Source organism: Patella vulgata, chromosome 3 (genome assembly GCF_932274485.2).
Source record: "Patella vulgata chromosome 3, xgPatVulg1.2, whole genome shotgun sequence".
NCBI classification, from domain to species: domain Eukaryota; kingdom Metazoa; phylum Mollusca; class Gastropoda; family Patellidae; genus Patella; species Patella vulgata.
In genome coordinates, this window is record NC_065881.2 from 59,711,394 (window position 1) to 59,736,495 (window position 25,102).

The 25,102-nt window shown below is 34.7% G+C and overlaps 1 long non-coding RNA gene across 1 annotated transcript; it reads right to left on the bottom strand.

Moving 5' to 3' along the window:
- Window positions 1-264: 264 nt before the first annotated feature.
- LOC126816816 (uncharacterized) lies at window positions 265-19,201 on the bottom strand. The gene is made up of 3 exons (XR_007678614.2): window positions 18,981-19,201; window positions 13,646-14,005; window positions 265-3,837 (listed from the first exon to the last, which is right to left on the bottom strand). It is a non-coding gene; the product is annotated as an uncharacterized LOC126816816 (long non-coding RNA).
- Window positions 19,202-25,102: the final 5,901 nt, after the last annotated feature.

Consider the following 25,102-nt stretch of genomic DNA (forward strand, 5'->3'; position numbering starts at 1 on the left):
AATCGCCATGCAAAAGGGTGAAAATGGGAAAGGGAGAGAAATACTAAAAATAATTTTCACAATGATCAAGGGTGGATAATTTGTCTCCCCCGTGAATGGACACCGGGGTTAGTGGAGTAGAACGGAAAGATACCGCTCGGGATACCGAGGTGCTTCTTACTTGAAAATTCACAAAGCTAAATGTTTGTTATACTTTTGTATTTCAATTGATTAATCATAAATAATTGTATTTTGTATTAGAAAACAAAAAGATAACTTATCCGATCATTGCGTTACAAACTGTTACAGGCAATACACAGCAGAAAGTCGCCTAATCCCTATAAAAAAATCTAGACATCTTCGTCTACAATAACGCCGCCACCAGAACTTCCATAAGATTTACTAATATAAACAACTGCTGTTGGCGTCAAAAGAATTTCTAAAATATTCTACGGCATTTCCTTGATATGGAAGTAGCCCCACGAGTAAAAGTGGATTAAGTGGCTTTATTTATGGGTAGAAACGGTAAATAGAAACTTCGATTTGACGTGTTTTTATATAAATAGTGCGATCAATATCACCATGTGACTGATCATGGTCAAATTTTGGTATCGAATGTGTTATTATAATGTCGCTTCTTTGAGACGTATGACTGTCAAACACGCCATATTGTATAATCATTCTTTATCTGTATTCTCAATTTGGTATTATAGATAAAATTGAGTTCTTTTCCATCCAGTAGATCTGAACTTAAATATACATAATTTATATATATATATCCTTGTTTGCATAGGAAGAAGTAATATAGAAATCATATATACCTACGTTTACAGTTGCATGTGGTCAGGATGGAGAGAGTATCTTGTTCTTAAAGAATTTGACAAACCCGACCGACAATGTTGTCTCAGATCATATATTTGACTTTTATTCTGACTTGTATGTTTGTCTGTAAATAGAATATCTAACATTTTCCTTGATTTTGGTAGCATTGTGACTGTTTCATAAAATATTTTTATCAATACCAAGGTAGACTTTCAAACAAAATTTGACGAACCTTGCAGGGGTTAGTGTGTTACATCTATCATAGGGCAATTTTTGAATAGGGTCCATATAAGGAATGATACATAATGACTAGATTGACAAACATTTTAAAATTAAAATGTAATATATTCAACAATGTACAGTTATTTAACTTCTCTATTCCAAGAACAGACATCTGCGGTTGTCTTAACAGAACAGCGATGTATTTTGTTGCTGCACTGGCAACGGAATCGTAAATGTGAGTTTTAGAGGCCTACATAATATATTCGAATTCAATTATACCCACTAGAAAAAAAAGCACAGTATCAGTTAGTCCTTTTACCAGCTTATCCAAATATCACTATACTATGCAAAACTAGAAAACATTTTTTCTTATAACCATTTATGACAGATTTACAAATTAATTATAAAGTAGATGGTAATATAAACACGTATATTTTTTTGTTATTTTTTACAATTAACTGTTTATAATCTTCATATGTACAATAATAGTTACATTTTTTATTCCCTTGTCTTAACGCGGTATTACATATTATGTTATATTAACCATTGCACTATCCTTTCGCAGATGAACTTTTCTATTAAGAATAGAGAAAGAAACGATACAAATATTCGATTCTTCAACGGCTTAATGCTTCAGTAAATATTGTAAATGAAAATATGGATTATAGTTAGTGTATACATATATCCAAAACGATTATTATATCAATTAAGTTAAATATAAATTACAATGGAACCAACTTAAAAATAGACTAAATAGAATACTTCTATTCTAAACACTTCTTTTATTTACAAATCAATATTGAAAATTGCACGGTGCATTTTTTTACGATCAAATTAGTGAACCTTTCTTCTTTAAATGTTTGATTTCAATGTTTGAAAAGTTTTCCAAATAATGAGGTGAACTTTCCAAATACATAGGAATAGATGATACTAGGTGCACTAGAAAGAAATACATACTCAATTAAACTATTGAATAAGGGGCCTCAAATTCAAGTTCTTTCACTACAGAGACTGGTGTAGTGCACGAGAAAATGACTTGTTACGCATCCTAAATTACCTGGTACACTTTTATTACATAAAACAACGTACCTAACACTGCAAACTATCATGTCTTATGAACCCAAAAGTTATGAATGCTTTCTCAAATCTTACAGTGTATTTTACATGTGTGAATATAATGTTATTTGATAACCAATTCGCCCATTCTTAATTGATAACGGTGAAAGTGGGGCATTATTCACGGATGAATAGAAATCAACAGAATAATAGAAAAAAAGACCAACGTGAAGACATATAAAACTGAAGGTAATCAACCTTTGGTCTTTCAGTATGTGGTTTTATTTCATTATGAAAGCATTACACGTTTTGCTTTACTACTAGTACTTATATTTCATATGATAAGTAATAAAATGTTTATGTGAGGATAAGGAATTTTTTTTGTTAGACACGTGTGTACGTAAATATTATACGAATGGACGTGTCATTTACTAACGGTAAAATATTACCGTTAGGTTTCACCATACACGAAAAGAAAATAAACGTCATTGTATCCTGAATACAAATTATATACTATATAAAATGTAGCGCACAACAAAAACAGATGGGCCATTGTTTAACTTCTGTTAAAATGTTCTATTTTAGTTTCAAACATGACTGTTATTATAGTCTAACACAAGAATGAGTTGACATTTTTAAGAAGATATATCACAATATGTATTAATTACTTGAATTCGGGGATATAAAAAAATGTTATAAATTAAGATGGGATTTATTTATTATTATTCTGACATTTCGCCCGTTATACTTAACATATTATATTTAATATAAAGTGAGGGTATGCTTAATTTTTTAAAAGCACATTTTGTTAATCTGTTTCCATAACTATATTTTAACAAATTTTTAAATAAATCTGTTGTGATTTTGAGGGGTTTTTTTTGTATTTTTGTTTGTTTAAAAAAGAGCACATCTGATAAAAGTCAATAACATCAACAGAATTCTACGCTGCACATTAATATAGTACTTCACCGTCTCCACCAAATATTTCATCAAAATGTTGATTCTGAAAGCCGCGAAACTCAGATTGACACATATAACCATTTTGACTTTCTGTACTTTGCGCTAATGCGTTAATATTTGGCCAAACATCATGATATTTGGTATTTGGGAAAAGTTCTGGAAAGTCAGTAACATCCATGTCCGATTCTGATGACGACAAATCGCCCTCGCTGTCCACGATATATTTCTTCCTACGATCTTCGGTTTTGGAATGCACTATATTTGTAATCGTGTTCGTTTCTAAACTCGTGTTGCAGCGTTCTGCTGTAGCGAATTTGTCGAGAACTTTGTCATTTCGGCACTCTGTAAAATAGTCCTCCACCGCGCCACCCTCTAAAGCCGACGAGGCGTAAATGTCTTGCACTGCCCTTGGGGTGTAACCGTACATGCTTTCAAGATGTGGCGCCACCATACACGGAAATCCTATTGATTTCAAATGAAAAGAATCGCCAGAAGTTTGAAAAGGGTCCGGTTTGGGACGTTCAAAAATTTCATCCAATTTTTTTCGCTTTTTCACGCCAGGTTGGTTTTCTAGTCTAGACCAGCTATCGACCACTGGAGGTATAATAACATCTGAGTCGTAAAAGCCTGGGTCACTGTGGTCCAATAATCTATGTTTACTACTTTGAATTGATAAAGACGGGCCCGAACCAATATTCAAATTCTGCCATTTTCTTCTCTCAGAACGCATGCGCGTTCTTCTACTTGGCATACAAAGACACTTCCAGAATGAAGGCATCTTGAATCGCCTACCGGTATCTGAAATAGACAAAAGATAGTACGAATTTAAAAATATCAAAATGGACAGGGATCTAGATCGTCAGAGACGCTTTCTGACTAATGAGATTATTTCTTTTCTAAATCTCTTACCATGAAAACACAGTCGATGGTGGTTTCCTGCGATGCTGAACTTGACAAAAATATGCATATATTATAATAATACCAAGGTTGTGAACACTCTAGAGGTCACAATTTTTATACGATTTTGATGAAACTGACAATGTATGTTTATAAAAGAAAGATCTCGACATTTTTTTTAGCTTGTGGGCCCTCTAGACCTCACAGTAATTTTTTATTTGATTGTCAAAACCGTTCAAATATATCATCGTTACACCATAATTACGGTTGAGGTCAAATTCCGTGAAAATCGGACCGAAACTGCCCGCTACCCTTTAAAGCATATATAATACCCAGGTTGTGGGCCATCCAGAGGTTCGAAGTTTCATCCAATTTTGATATATCCCAAAGGTCTGGGTTACTTTCGATATTGGCGCGTATTGGACGGTAACTTTCTGGATTATGACCCCTGATTGTACGAAATGTCACGTTTTTAGCTTGTGGACCCTAGAGGTCATCATGTGTATCTTATTTTCAAAACCGTTCAAATATATCACCGTTACATAATAATTACGGTTGAGTCCAAATTTCTTGAAAATCGGACCGAAACTTTCAGTCAAATGGCCACCCCCCTTTACGCAAATAGTATAAAAGCATGTAATGCCAAGGTTGCGGACCATCTAGAGGTCAGAAGTTTTTTCCGAATTAGATGAACTTAAAACGAGTGTTACTAGCTCTTGGATGGGTTCAATTTTGGTGCTCAATGGCCCCCTGCCTTTTAAGCAAAATATGAAATATGAATGAAGTTTGTGGACCTTCCGGAGGCTACAATTTTTTTCCGATCAATGAGATGAAACTTAAACTATGTGTTAAGGATCAAAAATTCTTGGATGAGTTCGACTTTGGTACGCAGCAGACCTCACCTTCTAGAGCTATAGCCCCTGCTTTTTACGCAAAATGTGAAATATGTATGGATTTTGTAGGCCCTCCGGAGGGCTACAATTGTTGTCCCATTTTGATGAAACTTAACAAATATGTTAAGGATCAAAAGATCTTGAATGAGAGGATGAGCCCTATTGATTTTACCTCTTCCCCATTGGAAAATGTGGCCGTATTTTGCATGGCAACTGATTGTTTTAACTGTTCATAACTGATAGCACTAGCAGTGAATTATTTGATAGATAAGGGACACAGAGAAAGAGTGTGAGAAAAAGTCTATCCCGTCGTTTGTTTTGTTGGGGTTTTTTTTTTTTGGGGGGGGGGGTGTTAATTACCTAATCTGTCATCATAGATGCAACGGTAGTGAGATGGGGTTGAAATAAAGATCGACTGTTCAATTAACTAAGCGTGACCCTCGCAACCGGAAGTCTCTTTACCCAGGGATCACTATAGAGTATAACTGGGTTTTTTTTCTGAAAGTCTACGTTCTAGAAGTCACACTTCTATGTTAAAATCAAACCTTGTTGTCTAACGGCATAATTATTTGCGTGCAATAACCCGGAGAAAAGTATACTTGCGGTCAAATTATAGAAGCCCCCCACCCCCACACCACCGGACCTGATGGATATAAATAGTAAACTTAGGAGTAGGTTTTCACCAAAACAAAACCCTCGTGAGTTTCTGTTGTCGATCGCGCATCATTTATTCTAAAGTCTTACCCAGGTTTCTTTAAATGTATAACGATGCTCTTATTTGAATTGCAAATAATGTGGATCTTATATCAAGTCATGACCCTAAAACAAAACGTCGCTATAAACACAACCATTACTAAAAAGTCGCCTTAAATATGCTATGTAAGATCCAATCATTGGAACATATTGTGAAATTGTGAATGCTTTGTATTGAGAGAATTCCCCGGAATCTACCTATCCTTTCGTCGAATATTGAAGTGAAATTGAAATCGGATGTGTGCCATACTATGAGACAGTAACTCTGTAAAAGCAAATAGACATGAGAAGAGAAACCTATATGTATAAGCGATGACTAGTATGCATATGTAAAAAATAAAAGAATGTTTTAAAACTAAAAATGATTACATTAAATACATTTTGATAGTTATTGAATTTCATGTGTTTCAATTTCCCTGTAATTTCTGGTATGAAATATTAACAAATCACCAGACTGTAATTCTATAAAGGTCAGAACAAATATTAAGAGATTTCAAACGAACATAATGGCGAAAAAAACCGGGTCTTGCAGCTACATCGAACATAGCATTGCCATAGCAGGCCATGACTGTATGTCCAATAACAGTATTTTGAATAGTTGCAGTGTACTCCATAGTACGTTGTGGTTTGACTCAAAAACAGACCTTCTGTGTAGTCTGTGGAGCGTTTACATTGCGAATTTAAATATGTAAGCCGGGGCGATCTTATAGATTGAAAAACACTCAAAAGTATTCATTATACATTAGGCTACCTATTCAGAAGCAACATTGATTATAAATAATTAGAGGATACAATACAACATGTGACCCAGTGTATATATACATGTAAATTAGGTCTGCCTTCATATAATACAGTATAATTAACTACGGGTACATACTTTCTGAAACTCGACCCAATGACGCCGTATTTCGATTGAACCAAATAAAATTAAACATTATACAACAACCGATTTTTTCTTTAAATCAGTTTTCAAATGTTGATGTTAAATATTGCTTCAAGCTTAATGTTATTCTTAGGGGAATAAGTAATGAAGGGTTTTTTTTTTATATTGTATTTTCAACTGCAACTATCTCTTCTTGTGCTTTCTTTCAAATCAGATCTTAAATAGATAAAGTCAACATTAAAGTAATAGAATGCTGTTTACGATCTCATCAACATAATGCTCCGGGTATTTTGAGACAAACATGGGAGTGGTAGTGCTCTTCTTCGAATTCAAACTGCCACCTGTTCGTTTACATGTACGCAAATGTGCGTATGGGTATGGACCTCGGATTTTCCGTACCATCCGAACAATTAGGCACTGTCCGTGTCAGCCAAACATATTATGCCAGTCCTGACATGTAAGAACCGGACTTGAATTAGAAGTTGGGGTATTCTAGTCGAGAGGCCCAAACTCGACCACAGTCCCTAATAGTTATGTATTGTATGATACGATAGAAGTTAATTTCTAACAAAATCACATAAACAAACAAAAAATATGAAATCATGGGCGACATTAAAGATACATTATGGGAGAATTTTATAGAGAGCTGGCCATTCTTGCTATAACAGTTCAAAAGTAGATGATGAAAGAAAAATATATTGAAAAATTCAGTCAAATTACTTTATTCTGAACATAGTTATCATCGTTGTAATATTTGACTAAAAATGGTAGCGAAATGCGTCTTCACCTTTACCGATCGTTTGATTGACAGGCGTTAACTCCACCTACATATCTCGATTATCAAGTAAAGTTTTCAATGGCAAACGGAAACGCTTTACAGCAGCCTCGCTAAGTACACTCTATCATTTAGCCTCGATCTAACTGACGTATTTTCATCAGGTTACCCCTTATTTGATTTAATCAATTAGTGAAACCCTATTTAAATCCGAGCTGTAGCCGAGCCACCCGTGGGTCTACAGAGTTGGTTTTGGTCTTGTTGTTTAAATAAAGATCTAATTTATAATTTCTATAACATCTGAAGCCTAAATTAAGACTTGCAATAATCAGATTTAGCTCTTGCATAATGCATGTTTAAGTGGAAAAAATACTCACAATTCATTAAATTTCCGCCCTTCTTTGAATAAAACTTTACATCATGACGTGACATATTTATTGAGAGTCTATATATACATATATGTATATATAAAAGCCAATATGTCAGAAAACGCCCTGTTAGTCGTCATAATGTGGTGGATATTGAAGATTTATTATCGATCGATGTATACTTGACAGGATTTAATTAAATAACTATATCATATCCTATATATAGCTTATCCTGTTAAGCAAAGATTAACTTCGGCATGACAATAAAATCTGATACGCCCAAAATACAACTCTATGGGTGTTTTGTATTATACGGGTAAATATGTATAATGTATAACAATAAGTATATAGCTATAATCGGATAATAACATTCCAACATGTATCCATGCTCAGTGAAGCTATTTAACGAATGGATAAAATCATTTTCTGGACACATTATTAAAATTTCACTGTCAAAACAACTATAAACGTAAACGTGTGTGTATATTTATTTGTGTGTCATTCATAGGTTTGGTATATATCATGGCTTGTACCCAGTTATGTGAGCATGGAAGACAATTTAAATATGTAAAAACGGATGAAATATACTTTTTGTTCAAATTAAGTACACCGAGTTAACAGCGATAATTTCAAATTTCAAAACACTTTCTTTTTATATTTTGATTTAACACTTTGATTTGATGCCCCCCCCCCCCCACAACACACAGGATCACGGCTTCCTCTACCCCCTTCTCTGCATGAAACGAATTGTTGATAACTCCGGGTCATCGAAAGTAGGTAAACTTTGATCGTGCCAAATTAATCATTCAATTTCGTTTGTAATCTCAAATGTGATATGGTAACACACACAGTTCCATGATTTGCTTTTGTCATATTTGTTACTTTCTTTCAAAATATTTATGAATATGGAATATAGAATTTGAGAAACTTAATGCTATTAGATGCATTATATAATTAACACCTATTTATCTTCTCAAAATAAGACAAATTAGGAACACATTATAAAACTACGCTCAACACGTTTCATCACCAACATTAAATAAATCAATTAAGCTCCGGTTTGATAACACTAATGGTTTACCCAAAACAAATATGTCCTTATAGGATATTCCGCAAACTTCATTTTTTATCACGATTTGTATTTTAGAAAAGACGTAAATTCTATTTTTAAATCAGAAGGACCCATTTCCGGAATCCATTCAACATACACTGTAAAAAATAAATCTGTAAAAAAAAAAAAAAAACAGAAAAAATTTTGGCAGCAGATTTACCAGAATTTTTTTCTTTTTTTTTTTATTATATAAATGAAAATTCTTGTTTAGCCACAGCAGCAAAAATACAGAACAAAATGGGATAAATCTGCTACCAGAATCTTTTCTGTTCTTTAACATAATTATTTTGGTCAAATATAAAACAGAATCATCTTCTGTAAAAAATAATTTATTTTGTTAAATGCCATGTATCAGATATGAATTTATGTCATGGAGTATCATATCAGCAAAATTTTGCGAAAGCAGTGGGGATATCTGTTTATGGCTTACTATGTCAACAGCACACAGGGCCCCAGTTGTTCGTCCAAGGAGAATAAATTCCAACCTGCACCATTGACAAGGAAGGACAAGTTGAAAAACAAGCCAGTGAAGCTTTCTTGGCCAATATTTAATAGCCTAGCTTCATATTCTCTAGGTCATTGTGCCTGACACATTAATATTTTTTACATTGTCGATTCAGATATACATTTGCTTGGCCGCCATAATGAATTGATCGCATATTCCAAATATAAAAATGCAGCAAACTAAACAGACAGTGCAACGACTGTATCTTTAAATCCAAGAACAGTCACGGTTCATTTGTCTTCACATATACCTATTATTAGGAAGATCAACCCTCATATCTTGTTGTTGAGTTCCCTCTATTATTTATTCTTGGGGGCGAGGGGGGGAGGCGGGAGGGGGTATCCGAATGGTTAACGCGTGAGCGCTATATCATAAGGTCTATCATTGAGTCAACTGGCGTGGTTTCGATTCCCCGGTTGTACGTGACAAGGTGTAAGGTCGCCTGTCCAACTTCGTGGGTTTTTCCGGGTCCTCCGGTTTCCTCCCATTGCTAAAGACCCTACGCGCAAGCGAATTATTAAAATATAATTGAACCATGTGTTAGGGCCGAAATGACCTAGTCTGTGTGCTTAATCCTCTCTCTCTCTCTCTTGCATCAACACACATTCAAACATTCACCGCTAAAGTCTGCAATGCGCATGCGTTAACTTTTCCCAACAGTATAACTATGTGAAATAACATAACATTCTGGAATATTACAGGTCTTTTGATTAATAATACAATTTATATTGTTATTGAAAAGATTCTATCAGTTAATATACTGAAAAGTATGTTAATATACCGAAGTTTCAGAAATGCAACTAAACCAACAGGTTTTTTGGTAAAAGTACTAGTTAATTATCTCAAATAACAGATATTTCTGTGATAATACGGATAATTTCCTTCAAATAACAAAAACTAGGGATTTAAAAAAAAACCCCAGATATTTTTATGTACACAAAAAGCACATCAATAACTACTTACCTAAAAAAAACTGCCTGCTTTCTATCGCAAAAATATATTGCCCTAACGACGATATAATGGAACACTAAAGTTGTTTGGTTTCTTTCTTTTCGAATAATTTTAAAAAAAAATTCTTAGAAAATAGTACGTTCAATGCCTGCGTGGTATTCAATATATTACAGGTAAACTATATAGCCTGAATGCTTCAATACAGCTAATCATGGATTAGCTGATTCAAATATTAGAACCCCTATAGTTTCCTTTAGTTAATTATAAATGAACTGTTCCTTATTAAATATTAATAATGTTTAGCGGTGTATAACAGTGGCTTAATTATTAACATATTCACGTGTATAAACATTATACCTACATCGGGAAATCCTTATTGTTAGTTATCAGGTAATTCCCCACTTAAATCTACATTCACTTACCAAACTGATTGATTCCGCATGTACAGGGTGATTAACAATACGTCGAGTAATAATCAATGACCTGCTAAGACTAGAGATTATATACTGTATAGAAATTGTTATTACTTTTGTATAACCAGTAATATGAATTTTAAAAGGGCCTTATGTAAGAATTAAAAAAAGGGCTGAACGTTCTTGCTATAATAGTTCAAAAATACATAATGAAAAATGAATATTTTGAAAACATCAATCAAATTACTTCATTCTGAGCGAATTGTTTGAGGGTTTGACAAGAAATAGCCGATTGTCACGTAACACTGTCGCGTGATCAACCAATCCTTTTATTCAGTTACGTCCATTTTAACGTTAACCGATTATATGGCGCAGATGGTATAATCCATTCAATATCTAAGCCACCCGATAGCCTGGCGAGTTAATTATGTGCTAGCCGTGTGAATAAATGTCATATAACATTTGAAACCAAAAGAAAGACCTGCTATCAACAGATTTGGCTCCTACATAATGCACCTTCAAATTAATTACTCTATAATATTGCAGGTCCACATTTTACTACAATTTAAACTCAGCCTACACCTGAACTTAAAATGCTTCCGCTGAACATTCTTTGAAATTGGAATAGGTGTTAAATCAAAAAGACATGGGTCTGATAACAAAATCTGTTTACTAAGACAGTGTTACTTCAAACAAAAAAAAAATGTTTTTAAATATTTGTGTTAGCTTGTGGTGTTAATTTTATCATAAAGAAACATGGGAATGTTAAGTCGTGACACATGAAATTAAAGTCGTGTTTAAAACATCTGTTTAATATAAATACAATCATAACTTTTTACTATATAAATATATTATTTTAAGTACATGTACACCTTAAACCTTTTTTTCTCGATACTTAAAGGATAATACCCATCAAACAATACACCTACAAACAATTCTTCTAATAAATCTTATAATAATATACAATATATTATCATGGAGGCAGTGTCAATAGAGATGGCGACATTGAGAGAACAGGTATAACGGACCATGTTCTAACAAAGGCACTATAATAAAGTGGACGTCTACTACAAGTCTTTTTTTTTTTTTTTATTTTTTTTTTTTTTTATGTATACCAGGGATTTTTGGACCACAGTGAAATTTACATAACAATCCTCCCTCAACAAATATTACACTGTTTGTAAAAGATTTAGTAAACTGAAAACATTATCAACATGGAATTATCTATAGTGACACAATAAATCCACTTTAAGCTGTTTAGTATTTGTGTTTATTTTCTTCAGAAATCTATAACTGAACTATTGAACTACAGTGTAATGGTCATAGTTTTATTTCATCTTATATATTATTATCAATTCATAGGCCTACTTCTCGTAGTGATTTATCTCTGGAGCCGCGGTGCCCGGTTATGGCGCAGGGGTGTGGTGACCCATGATTTTGCATGGGGAACAAGATTCCGTCCAGTCCTCCAAAAACAATATTTATATATGTGTGTGTGTGGGGGTGGGGGGTGGGGGGTGGGTTCCTTCTCAGTGCCGCCGAGAAATATCGGGTTTTGTGGAACATGCTAGAGTCGACTTGTAGCATATCTGACCCACCGTATATATATATGTTTGACAGTGGTTAAGCATTATGATTATGATTATAATGTTGAAAGCCGCATTGAAACCGCGTGAATTTTTGGCAAAAACACATTTGGGGGGGGGGGGCGCAAAAATTCAAAACCATAACGCCATTGCCCCCCCCCCCCTCACTAACCAGGAAGTCCTGGGTTCGATCTCCGCACTGTTCCCCTTGTAAAATGTGCAGAGCGGAAGGCCTGGCAATGGTAAGCGTCTAGTGTGAAATTCGCATGCTATTGTCCAATGTCTCATGACTTGCTTCATCAAATGACAACAATTTCATACAGTAATGCTAGTCAAATATTTTTCTATATGGGAATTACTTTATGCACTATTATTTTAATTGAGAGTGTACTGAAAATGTATTGCTACTGACGCCTTCTGTACATATTTCCAGTTCTATTTAACTAATTACTTTGCCTTGAACTGACGACATGATACACAAAAATATACGAAAAATGTCAAGAAGTAATAAGTGTTTGTTGAGGACAAATTACTGGCAAATGTCTTGAGACTATTACATCAACCACTGTGTAAAACACAGCTGAACTTGGGTTACATCACAACAATAAACTCTTCTAGACTTTTGATAAACAAAAGGTACGGTAAACATTCCTCCTTAATTACTCTGTTTCTGTGAAATTACAGCCTATTGTAAGTAATATAACAGTCGAGTGAATAAAGATCTCATCAACATCACTGGTCGAGACTAAACATCCATGTATTTTAACTACAAACTATAATACCCAAGCTACAAAGTGACAAGACCAAAAATACGATCCCATGCAGCTGCGGTTTCCGATTTTAAAAAATTCACCCCTGTGTCACTGAAATCTATAATTCTGCAGGCCAGTATAACTGTAGGCCTACCCATCTTAAATTTGGATGTTTTGTCAAAGTCCGGGAATCATTATTTACACAAAAAAGCGGTTTCTAATGTGGGATGTTTTATTGTGAGTGTGGTTCGTGGTTAGGGTAACATTGCAAAAGATAAACACATTTTTTGCAGCTAATACAATACTCAATTGCCAGGAGAGCAGGGTAATCTTTTTGTAAGATTATTGTTACTAGTTTGAGTTAAATGGGACCATTTTCCGAAAAAAAAAGATTCAACCAGAAGCTCCATTCGGGACACCCATGTTTAAGATATATTAAAGTTGTCAAATGGTATCACAATTTGAAGTCAAGTCTAAAAATATTGTTGACGGTAGCCATAAGTCCTAGTTTGTCGATCGGCAGTTTTTTTTAAAACAAAAACATGAAAATCGAAGATGACTGACAAACATAATACGTGTTGTTGCTAAAACACTATAGTTGAAATTGCTTGTGCCTTGAAGCGTTGAATTTGCTTCATGCTAATTTTCTATAGACAAGAAAGAGAAAACAAGACGTACATGTATTTCGTAAACAAAAAATTAAGGGTATTTGTATTTACCTTGGTTTTGCTTTGGACGACTTTTCAGATGCTTACAAATCCCTCTCTTCACTTTTTACCAACTATGAGCTTAATCCATTTTAGAGCAGCCTGGGTTGAACGGCTTAACTTCAACCTAAACAACTGAATGTACTGTTGTCAAAAATCATATGGACCTACAACGTTTACACTCGAGTGGTTGCTCTGGGATCACAAAAACACACTTGGTATAGCAGACGTATGTAACGTTCGATTATCCCGATTGTCCTTTCAGCGCGTGAGCACTGGTATCATTCTCAAACGTACGTCCCTGTTTGTTACCCTCTGCTGGCTCGTAGCTAACTGCTTCTCGTCCTCACATGACACATTACACACATATTTCTGAAAGTTTAATGAGAGAGAAATGTATTAACCTAATCGATGTCTGGAGGACTACTTTTCCTCCATCGGAATAATTCAGATATTTATTGTCACTTTATACAGGTAAAAAAAGAGGTCAATAACGAATGTCAACAGAATAACAATGGAGACACCGGTTCTTTGGTATGCCTTACCTGTAAATGAAATTACTAATCTATCATGTAAATTCAATGACTGACTTACACGTATATTGTCGTATAGTGTTTTTAGCTGGAATATTAAAGTCAGTCGCACCGTTTTCTAAATAAGAGATGACCGTGGATAGGTATTAACCAGAACCCTCATTTCGATTTTTCGGTTATCCACCACCAATGCCCGATGATCACATTACAATTTACCTTACCTTTCTAGAAGTGTAAAGCTTCCATACAAATAAATATAAATCGATATTAGTAGACTGATGATTCAGATAACAATAAACAATAAAACTGTGTTGATCCAAGTGTCAGACTCATCCATGTACACAATTTCATCAATATGCTATTGTAATTTAGAAATAAGACACCATCATATAATACATGAATATCGAATAAAAACTGGAACATTTGCGAATGTATAGTGAACATATATTATGTTGAAACTAATGAGACTGTCTTCTATTTATAGTAAGTAATCCATACCTATTGTGAAGAGTGTAATTTATATGTGTATAATCACCTCTAAAAAATCTATATTCTACGAGCTAATTACAAAGTAACAATATCAAAGGAATATTTTGAATTTGTTTTACTTTTTTTTCCACTTTTATAAAAGAAATATTTAAGAGTATTTTGAATTTGTTTTACGATATTATTTTCTTAAATTTTTATTTTGTTTGTCTTTAACATTTTGTTTGATTTTATCACCTTACTTCTTCTTTAAAATAGATTTTTTTTATTTTTACAACACCACATTTAAACAGAATTTATGAAAGTTCCCATTGATATTCTTGAGATAATGCTGTAATTCTCATGTGGCATCCATGGGTCACCATACAAAAGTCCATTATTCAACATAAAAGGAGAGGTCATTCATTTCGGTACTCGAATAACAATTTGGTTTTTCATTTTTGACAAAAAAGGTTTGAAAAATCCCACCCAGTTCAACGCAAATATAATCAAAACTCAAGAGGCTAATAAATACTCCTCGGCGAGATGGTAAATTCGCAAGAGTTATTTATTTCAACATTAGAACATTTCAACAAAAAATCCTTCGCAATTAAATATTTGAAGATCACAAATTTCTCAACAGGTGTAGAATGAAGTTTTCTCTCTTACAAATAAACGACCAATGTTAATTTCAATACCCTACAAAATAATATCTGACCCTGTTTATTTCATGTTTAAACTAAGATGTATATCTATGTAGATAAATACCCCTTTGAGAAAAAAACAACAAACACTCTTATTGTTACAAAAATCGTAATTAAAGAACTTCAGTGTGGTATATGATTCTAATCAAATACAATAATGTTATGTGCGAGAATTCATGCCAGACCGACTTTATCCCTACTTATATTAATTCAAACCATCATCGTCGGCTGCCAATTTTGATTAGGAAAATGGTCAAATTCCGTTACAGGTTCAATCTTCTTCCCCAGTTGCATAATTTTATTTTCAAACTATGTGGATTATAAACACAGTAAGTAAAATATCCATACCAATAGTATCATGGAAATTAAATACATGCATGGGTTTAGCGTCCTACTTTTCTGCACCAACCGGGATAATGAAGATGGGCATATCCATGCAGTTTACTATAGGGGGATTGTTCCGAGCAGTGGTGGGTTTACCTTCCACCCGAACGATTGGACACACATGCCACATTTAAGCACTAAACGGTAGACCTAATAAAAGACCAACATTTGTATTGAGTTTTAAGTATCGTATATTTAAAGATACATTATGGGAGATTAGATAAAGAGCTAGCAGTTCTCACTGTAATAGTTAACAACTAGATAATGTAAAGTCAATTTGCTGAAAATTTCAGTCAAATTGATCCACGCTGAACCGAGAATTTAGCGATTGAATTTTAAGCCTAGCCTTGGTCATCATTACTTAAGTCGGTACGATAAAAACATAGTCTCGATTATCCATTTTTATACGCCCACATTGAAATGTGGACGTATATTGCCGTCGCCCCCGTCCGTCCGTCTGTCGGTCCGGACGTCCGTCCTTCCGTCCATCCATCGTCCACAATTTCTTGTGAACGGTCCACAATTTCTTGTGAACGCTCTAATGCCAAAAGTTATCATCCGATCTTTCTGAAATTTACATGCATTATTTAAATTAGTGAAACGAAGAAGCCTATTGATTTTCGACAATTTCCGTTTATTACGTCTAGAGTTATGGCCCTTGCTTCACTTTATTGATCCTTGTGAACGCTCTCACGTCAAAAGTTATCATCCGATCTTTCTGAAAATTATATGCATTATTTAGATTGCTCAAACGAAGAAGCCTATTGAATTTCAGCAATTCCCGTTTATTACGTCTAGAGTTATGGCTATTGTTTCATTTTATTGATCCTTGTGAACGCTCTAACACCAAAAGTTATCATCCGATCTTTCTGAAATTTATATGCATTATTTAGGTTACTGAAACAAAGAAGGCTATTTAATTTCGGCAATTTCTGTTTATTACGTCTAAGAGTTATGGCCCTTGTTTCACTTTATTGATCCTTGTGAAAGCTCTCACGTCAAAAGTTATCATCCGATCTTTCTGAAATTTATTTGCATTACTTAGGTTACTGAAACGAAGAAGGCTATTGAATTTCGGCAATTTCCGTAGATTACGTCTAAGAGTTATGGCCCTTGTTTCACTTTATTGATCCTTGTGAAAGCTCTCACGTCAAAAGTTATCATCCGATCTTTCTGAAATTTATATGCATTATTTAGATTGCTGAAACGAAGAAGCCTATTGAATTTCAGCAATTCCCGTTTATTACGTCTAGAGTTATGACCCTTGTTTCACTTTATTGATCCTTGAGAACGCTCTCACGTCAAAAGTTATCATCCGATCTTTCTGAAATTTATATGCATTATTTAGATTGCTGAAACGAAGAAGCCTATTGAATTTCAGCAATTCCCGTTTATTATGTCTAGAGTTATGGCCCTTGTTTCACTTTATTGATCCTTGTGAACGCTCTAACGTCAAAAGTTATCATCCGATCTTTGTGAAATTTATATGCATTATTATGGTTACTGAAACGAAGAAGCCTATGGAATTTCAGCAATTTCCGTTTATTACGTCTAGAGTTATGGCCCTTGTTTCACTTTATTGATCCTTGTGAACGCTCCAACGCCAAAAGTTATCATTCGATCTTTGCGAAATTTATATGCATTATTTAGATTAGTGAAACGGAGAATCCTATTGAATTTCAGCAATTTCCGTTTATTACGTCTAGAGTTATGGCCCTTGTTTCACTTTATTGATCCTTGTGAACGCTCTAACGCAAAAAGTTATCACCTGATCTTTGTGAAATTTATATGCATGATTTAAATTAGTGAAACGAAAAAGCCTATTGAATTTCAGCAATTTACAATAATTACTTCTAGAGTTATTGCTCTTATTTCACTTTGTTAAACCTTGTTAATGCTCGATTGATAATCCGATATGTATGAAATTTATATGCATCATTTAAATTTGTGAAACAGGTCTATTGAATTTCAGCAATTTCCGTCAATAATTTCTAGAGTTATGGCGATTGTGAACGTTTGAATGACAAATGTGATCTGTATGAAATTTGTATGCATTATTTAAATTAGTAAAACGAAAAAGCCTGTCAAATTTCAACAATTTCTGTAGATTACTTCCAGAGATGAGACCCTTGTTTCAGTTTGTAGAACCTTGTAAACCCTAAAACGACAAAATTTATAATCTGGTCTGTATGGAACTGTCTTGTAAAGGCTCCCAATTACCACAAAGGAATAAATATGCGACAACCCTTGACGACCACCCGGACGATTTAGCTGCTGTGGGCGTATGTTTTGTTGCCTGGCAACCTATCTTTGATTTAATCATCAACGACCGTTGGGCAGCAGATCGGATTCCAATCCGGCGAATATCGCAGGCTAGCGATGACATAGAGAGTTTATTATGGTCTAGATAGGTTAATTAATATCTAATTAATAAATTAGATAATATTTCAGGACTAAAGAAAGACCTGCAATGGGCAGGTTTAGTTCTTGCATAATGTATGTTTAAGCTACAAAGATAATTGTCAAAATCAAAATATCTATTTTTGTAATCCTAAATTAAACATACATTATGCAAGAGCTAAATCTGCCTATTGCAGGACTTTTCTTTAGGCCTGAAATGTTATCTGAATTATTAATTAGACATTAATTAACTAATCCAGACCATAATCAACTCTCAATGTCATCGCTAGTCTGCGATATTTAGCGGATTGGAATACATTTTCAGAAAAATAATTAATACGTAAAAATCGACAATCGAGAGTTTGTTTTTTATAATAATGATGATGATCGAGGCTTGCCTAAAATTCAAAAGCTAATATCTCGGTTCACAGTGGAGCAATTGGACGGAAATTTTCAGCATATTTTATTTACTTTATGTATTTTTTAACTATTATAGCGAGAACTGTCAACTCTTATCTAGTCTCCCATAATGCCCCTTTAATAATAAAAATAATCAACAGCTTGTAATCTTTGACAGTTAAATCCAGAATATTGAATTAGTATCAACACGGTGTATATCTTTCCAAATAAGACATGCAGCGCCGACGGGTTTGGGTTTTCTATATATATATATAACTAGTCGATGTCGCCTGGTTGGCTACAAGGAACGAGTTCGCACCAAAAGTCCGTTTATGAAATCTATTTTTTTTTTAAATGTACAACGATTTCGCGATTGGCATCCGTTCCTGATTTGGTCGATATCGAGAACAATAATTTTCATCATAATATATTATTTCATAATAATAAAATATATCGACTTACCTGTAACAGATTTGTAAGTCAACTGTATATTACATCGTGTATCAACATAATGAATTGAGTTCACGTTCTGTTTCACTTCACAATAAGCTAATACGTGAACACTGGTAGGTTAATAGTATTCCCGGTCGTAAAATAGACCCTTTCAACAATGTAAGCTGAATTACGTGTTCAAATCGAAAATTCTTTTGTGAGCATTTAACTGTGCGCTATAAAATCTCGAGCTACCAGTCTTATGCGTATCAAATGGTTTTGATTTTCTATGAGTCAAAACTGTCCTGACGCCAAGTCTATCGTTACTTCAGGTGAAGAACCTATTCGACTATTGATTGTAAAGCATTCTTCATGGTTGACATGTTTAAACTATGTGGATAAACACGAATATGTCAGAAGTATAATAGATTTCGGGGGTCTAACGTATTATTATGTAATGGCGACCGCGGTTATGAGATAAAATAAATCGGTTGTGGTAAATCTAAGATACAAATCAATCAATATCTAATTAAAGCCGTTAAAAAAAGCATGGAGAAAAAGATATTTACAGCGGCTAGTCAAAACAAAAAAGTAAATATTGGCGAAAAGGGTGTCCGTGTGGAAATCATTATTTGTGTACTGCTCAGCTGGTCGAAACCATTGACGAAATGGTCACCTTCTTAATCCATTGAAACCATTTACCAAATTCCTGAGAGAGAGAGATAGAGAGGGGGGTACGTTCGTACTGTTTGCGATGCCCTTGTCGGCCCATGAATACATGAACACATCACCACCTCGAAAAACAGCACCATTGTTAAAGTATAAGTCTTTATTTTTATCGACAAAAAAACTATTGAAAGGGAGATTTACAGGAGCTAAATCGCCAAAATCTGGGACCTACAAATTGACACAAATGGGTCGCAACGTATATAATAATGTAATATGAATGTAAATAAACTGATTTACATTCAATCGTTTCCGTTTTTACTCTAATTTCAAAGAAGTTATGTTCGGCGAAATATGCCAGAAGTCTCAATCGAATGGCAATCTCTGCCTCTGGTTATTCCAGTCTACACCGATAGTATTTATTGCGCATGCTCTCCAGATAAGAATATGGGGTCACCGTTTGACATGACTCGTGGAATATGTCTAACCTCGTTCATAATGTAATATGAATGTAAATAAACTGATTTACATTCAATCGTTTCCGTTTTTACTCTAATTTCAAAGAAGTTATGTTCGGCGAAATACGCCAGAAGTCTCAATCGAATGGCAATCTCTGCATCTGGTTATTCCAGTCTACCCCGATAGTATTTATTGCGCATGCTCTCCAGATAAGAATATGGGGTCACCGTTTGACATGACTCGTGGAATATGTCTAACCTAGTTGTTTGAGTCGCTTGCTACAAATTGCACTGAATTTTGTCTTAAATATTGGATATCAGAAGCCCATCTTTTCCCGGTAAGACCACAACCCCAATGTTGATTACAATTGACAAATAATTCGTGTTTTCAATGTCGAAGGTTTTGGATGATATTGAGTTAGAGACTTAGCTACTTTAAGGACCAGTGAACATAAAAAATGTTGAGAGAACCCTCAACAAAACGTCGCTTTAATTAAAATAGTATTTTGTGTTCCATATTATATTTTTGTGTTTACGTGGCAATTGCTAAATGCCGCTTAAAGAAGATAATATGCATTGTTCGAATTTTGTATTAATTTCGCATTAATCCAACCTGTCCTGGGTCGAGAGATGGACTTACCAGGGTCGGATTAAGGTGTGAACATATGGGGATGTCGACAGGACTTAAACACACAGAAAATAGTTGTGCAAATCCTGGGAATCAGAAAATTCACACATATCCGATATCCTGGACCAGGACCCACGCTTGGTTTCACGTCCACTAAACGGGAACTACCCCCCCCCCACCCCCTCGCGAAATCTTTAGCTTGGTAGGTAATTTTAAATTAATAAATCTTTGGACCAGCGAATACCGGGCCATCAATATTGTCACTAAGAAGATAAATGTCATTAAATTTGAATATAATGTTCAAAATAACCCTAGATTGTGAGGCACATATATTTCTAGCTAAAACGTGTATCTCAGCAGTAAATGACAGATTTATTTCATAGTTTGCATAGCTTACTAATTCAAACATGTGTTGTTATTACATTGTCTAATCACGTTAAATTAAAAACAATCATTTTTCTACCACCAAAAACATACCTTAAAATCAGAAACAAAACATTAAATTGCAATGTCTTAAAGGCCTCTTTTGTCCTTGATTATTAAAACATGGTATTTTCTCAAAAATAATCCTTTTACAAAATCAGTATTCCATTAACCCAAAGAATTAGAATGCAGGCTCTATGAATAAAAACTGACAAACGAAATACACGTTTAGTAGTTTTGTTTAAATGTAAAACTTTTCACAAAGGCACGACAAGGTCCTCTTTACACGTGTGTCTACATTAATATGCCACCCATTGTGCTTGACAGTGTCTCTTCTCGTGTTGTTTTTTGTGGGGGTTTTTTATCACTGCACATTTTCCCAATGAACGAGCTATATTTTGGGGTGCTAAATATTTTCGACCCTTTCTTGTCATCGAATTTGAATCATCCTCACACTAATGTATTTTCCTCTTTCTTGTTTGAACCTACTCTAAAATAACATGTTGATTGATATATAGGTTCATATACTAAAACTGGGGTTAGTTGTTTTTTAAATAGCATTTCCTTTTATTATTCATCTATTCATAATGACACTGGTCAGCAGTTAGGCCGCTACAATCGCTGAGAAGGATGACATCGGTGCGGCTTAATGAGCTTGCAATATTAACTGCAAATTAAATTCTGAAAAAAAAAAATTATTAGAAAAATAGATAACGGTGTTTGAACTTAAGTAAAAGATAAAAAGAGATAAAAGTACGGTCATACTATGGACCAGGAACTGACTAAGTTGTTGGATAAAATTCAAAAATTTAATTCGCCACATCGATGCAGAATTGTTCAGAGGAGAATCATGCCAATTTTCATGTCGATCAGACTTGAATTGACGGAGCCTTGGGCTTTTTCAAAGAGCGTCACCCAAGAAGAAGAAGGACAACAACAAGATGAGTAGCGGTTAGCGACCAGTTACTGGTTCATTTCCTATTTAGTGTAAAGGGTATATTATAAAATGAGTAGGCTAAAACGCACCACTCTGCCCGGATCAGTTAATTAAACGCAACAACGTCTCATGTAAACAATGCACGCGCCATAGAGATGGACACCCCGTGATGTGACGTCACCTCAGAAGGCATACTTGAACTTATAAAGGTCAGTCATATACAGATTGATTCACAAAGGCCGAATGTATAGGTGGATAGAGTATTTTCTGAAAAATGGGCATATTAGGGTACGAGTAGGGAGTTGCATGAGTGAAAAGTTCAAAATGTCAAATGGAACGCCGCAAAGGGTCCGTCATCAGTCGAATACTATTCAACATTATGATAAATGACCTTCCAAGCTGGGGGGGGGGGGGGGGCACAGAGTCGGCGCTATTCGCAGACGATAGCTCCTTTTGGAATGCTTCAATGGACATAGGAAAACTTTTAACAAATTTGCAATTTACTCTAGAACAAAACTCAAAGTGGGCAAATGATTGGGGTTTCAAAATATCAGAGTGGAAGTCAGTGGCAATACTGTTTTATCCGACTGATAGTAATATGAAAATTGATTTAAATCTGAATGGCACAAAAGTTGAATTCAAAGCACAGGGCAAATTCCTGGGCACGACGTTCGACTCGAGACTTACTTGGAAGCCACATATTGATTGCATAGTAAGTCGCACATCCAAAACTCTCAACATGATGAAATACATCAGAGGAAAACAATGGGGATCCGGTAGGTGCACTCTAATGCTAATATACAGATCACTCATCCGCTCGGTTATCGACTACGGATGTTTGACATATACCAACGCAGGTGATAGTCAACTTAGCAGGCTAGACAAAGCAAAGCCATAAAGCGACTAGAGCAGCTATATGCAAACACGCCAAACAGCCGTCATAACTGCCTGATTCCCTGAGTAGTATCAAATCCATAGAATCAAACTCCCCCAAAAGCAAGCAGGACATAATCCAAGAAATTAGGTACCTAAACCAAAGGATAAAAACCAATGGGAGTGAGGTGATCCTCGCATGGATCCCTTCCCACGTCAATATTATCGGAAACGAACAAGCCGACCATTTACCGAAGGAGGGGTTGTCACTAAATCATTTGGACAATTTAGAATATAGCAGTCAGGAATTTACAAGCAAAGCAAAAGAGAGGATCTAAAATGCATGGAAATCTCGTATAAAACAAGGAAACACCCATCGCTATCAAATAGATAGCAGTCTTCTAGACAAGGCCTATGTCAATCATCCATCGATCAAAGTATGCAAGCTCATCCCGAGACTTAAAACAATAGACGTTGTCAAAGAATATTCCTATACAGTGGACTATACACCAACCAAATGCCCGTGTGGACATATTGCGACCCCTTCACACCTATTAGTCGATTGCAATCAATTAAAGAATAAACATCTGTCATTGACGAATTGCGAAGAAGGGATAAAGCACTTTGTCTCAATAATCTGCTTTCCCCACCACCCGATGACAGATATTGGACCTCTCAGCTAATCGGGGACTTCATTGATCAAATAGGTATGACAAAACGCATATAATGATATACAAAGGCTGCCAGATAAAACGTTAAAATGTCTCCTAGAGAAAATAAATGTTAACATACAGCAGGGCGGCGGGGCGCAAAACTGTCCCCAAGAGGGAAACATTTCGTCCTGCGCAAAACTAAAATAACCAAAGCAGGGTGAAGCGCAAAAAAGACCCCACAGAGGGTAACGCATACCACCCTGTTTTATTGTATTTGAATATGAACTCGAAATAAAGATTGCTTTTAAATCCATATATATTGCGATCAACTATATGATCATACTTTCAGAATGCTATATAATTTCAGTTTTCATTCACTAATCTATTTTTTCTCAAAAAATCCTCCGCCCCCGGAAGCCTTATTAGATGACCTTCAACAACATAAGACCAAATAATCTCGTTTATCTCTCTCGTTTCTTTCCAGGTACTGGATTCTTCCATCAGAGAACCAATAAAACAAGTAACCAACAACCGAAATGAAGATGAAATCAGCTACCATACCGGACAAGAAGAAAAATGGAAGAAAGAATGGACCAGGCCCTACACTCACCAACAAGCCCCAAGGAAGAGTTGCACCGCCCTGCCATTCAACCGGACAAATCGACCTGACCGACAGAAATGACTTGTATAAATATACATATTTATTTTATGATCAGTAGTGGAATACCGCGTTTTATCAGTGAAATAAAAGTGTTATTCCACTGGCTAGCAGTAGTGCATGTTGTTTTTACCTAAAATGATTGTAAAATCATAAAATAAATAGAACATTTGTCGTTTTGTTGTGAATAATATATTTTATTTCATCTCTAAGCAAGAAAACGTTTATATTTTCACTCATGCTACGCATTCGTGAAAATATAAGTTTTCTTGCTTCTCGATGAAATAAAATATGTTATTCACTCTAAAACGACAAATATCCTCTATGTACATTCTATGTTTAACAGTCTAAATGTTCGTAAAAATTCGTGTCTGTAAAATGTTCATGTGCTGTAGGCCCTACGATCTGTTATAGTTATGTAACGTAATTTCGTCCTGTATTGTTTTAATCTGTACATATTTATTAATCCTTTTAAATCCTATTCGCTGATCACATTGTAAATAATATCACTGTGTATATATAACATGTTATTGTCTGCGATATAACCTCGGTGGAAGTGGACATAAAAATAAAGCTATTTCACACACACACAGGTTGATTCATAATCTTGAATTACTGATAAACTCTAGCAATGGTACATAGCTTTAAATTAATGGGAGCTAACTCCATTTTAGATGTCGTATTTCCATAACAAATATTTGTTTAAATGTAAATAAGACGAATAACAACGCCTTCATGCACTTAGGCCTACATATTAAGCTATATTTATAAATGTATGTATCGTAGTTTATTTGTAGGACAGAATCGAATTTAACTTCAAAATCACGACAACCTTTAAACGTGTAAGATAAACCAT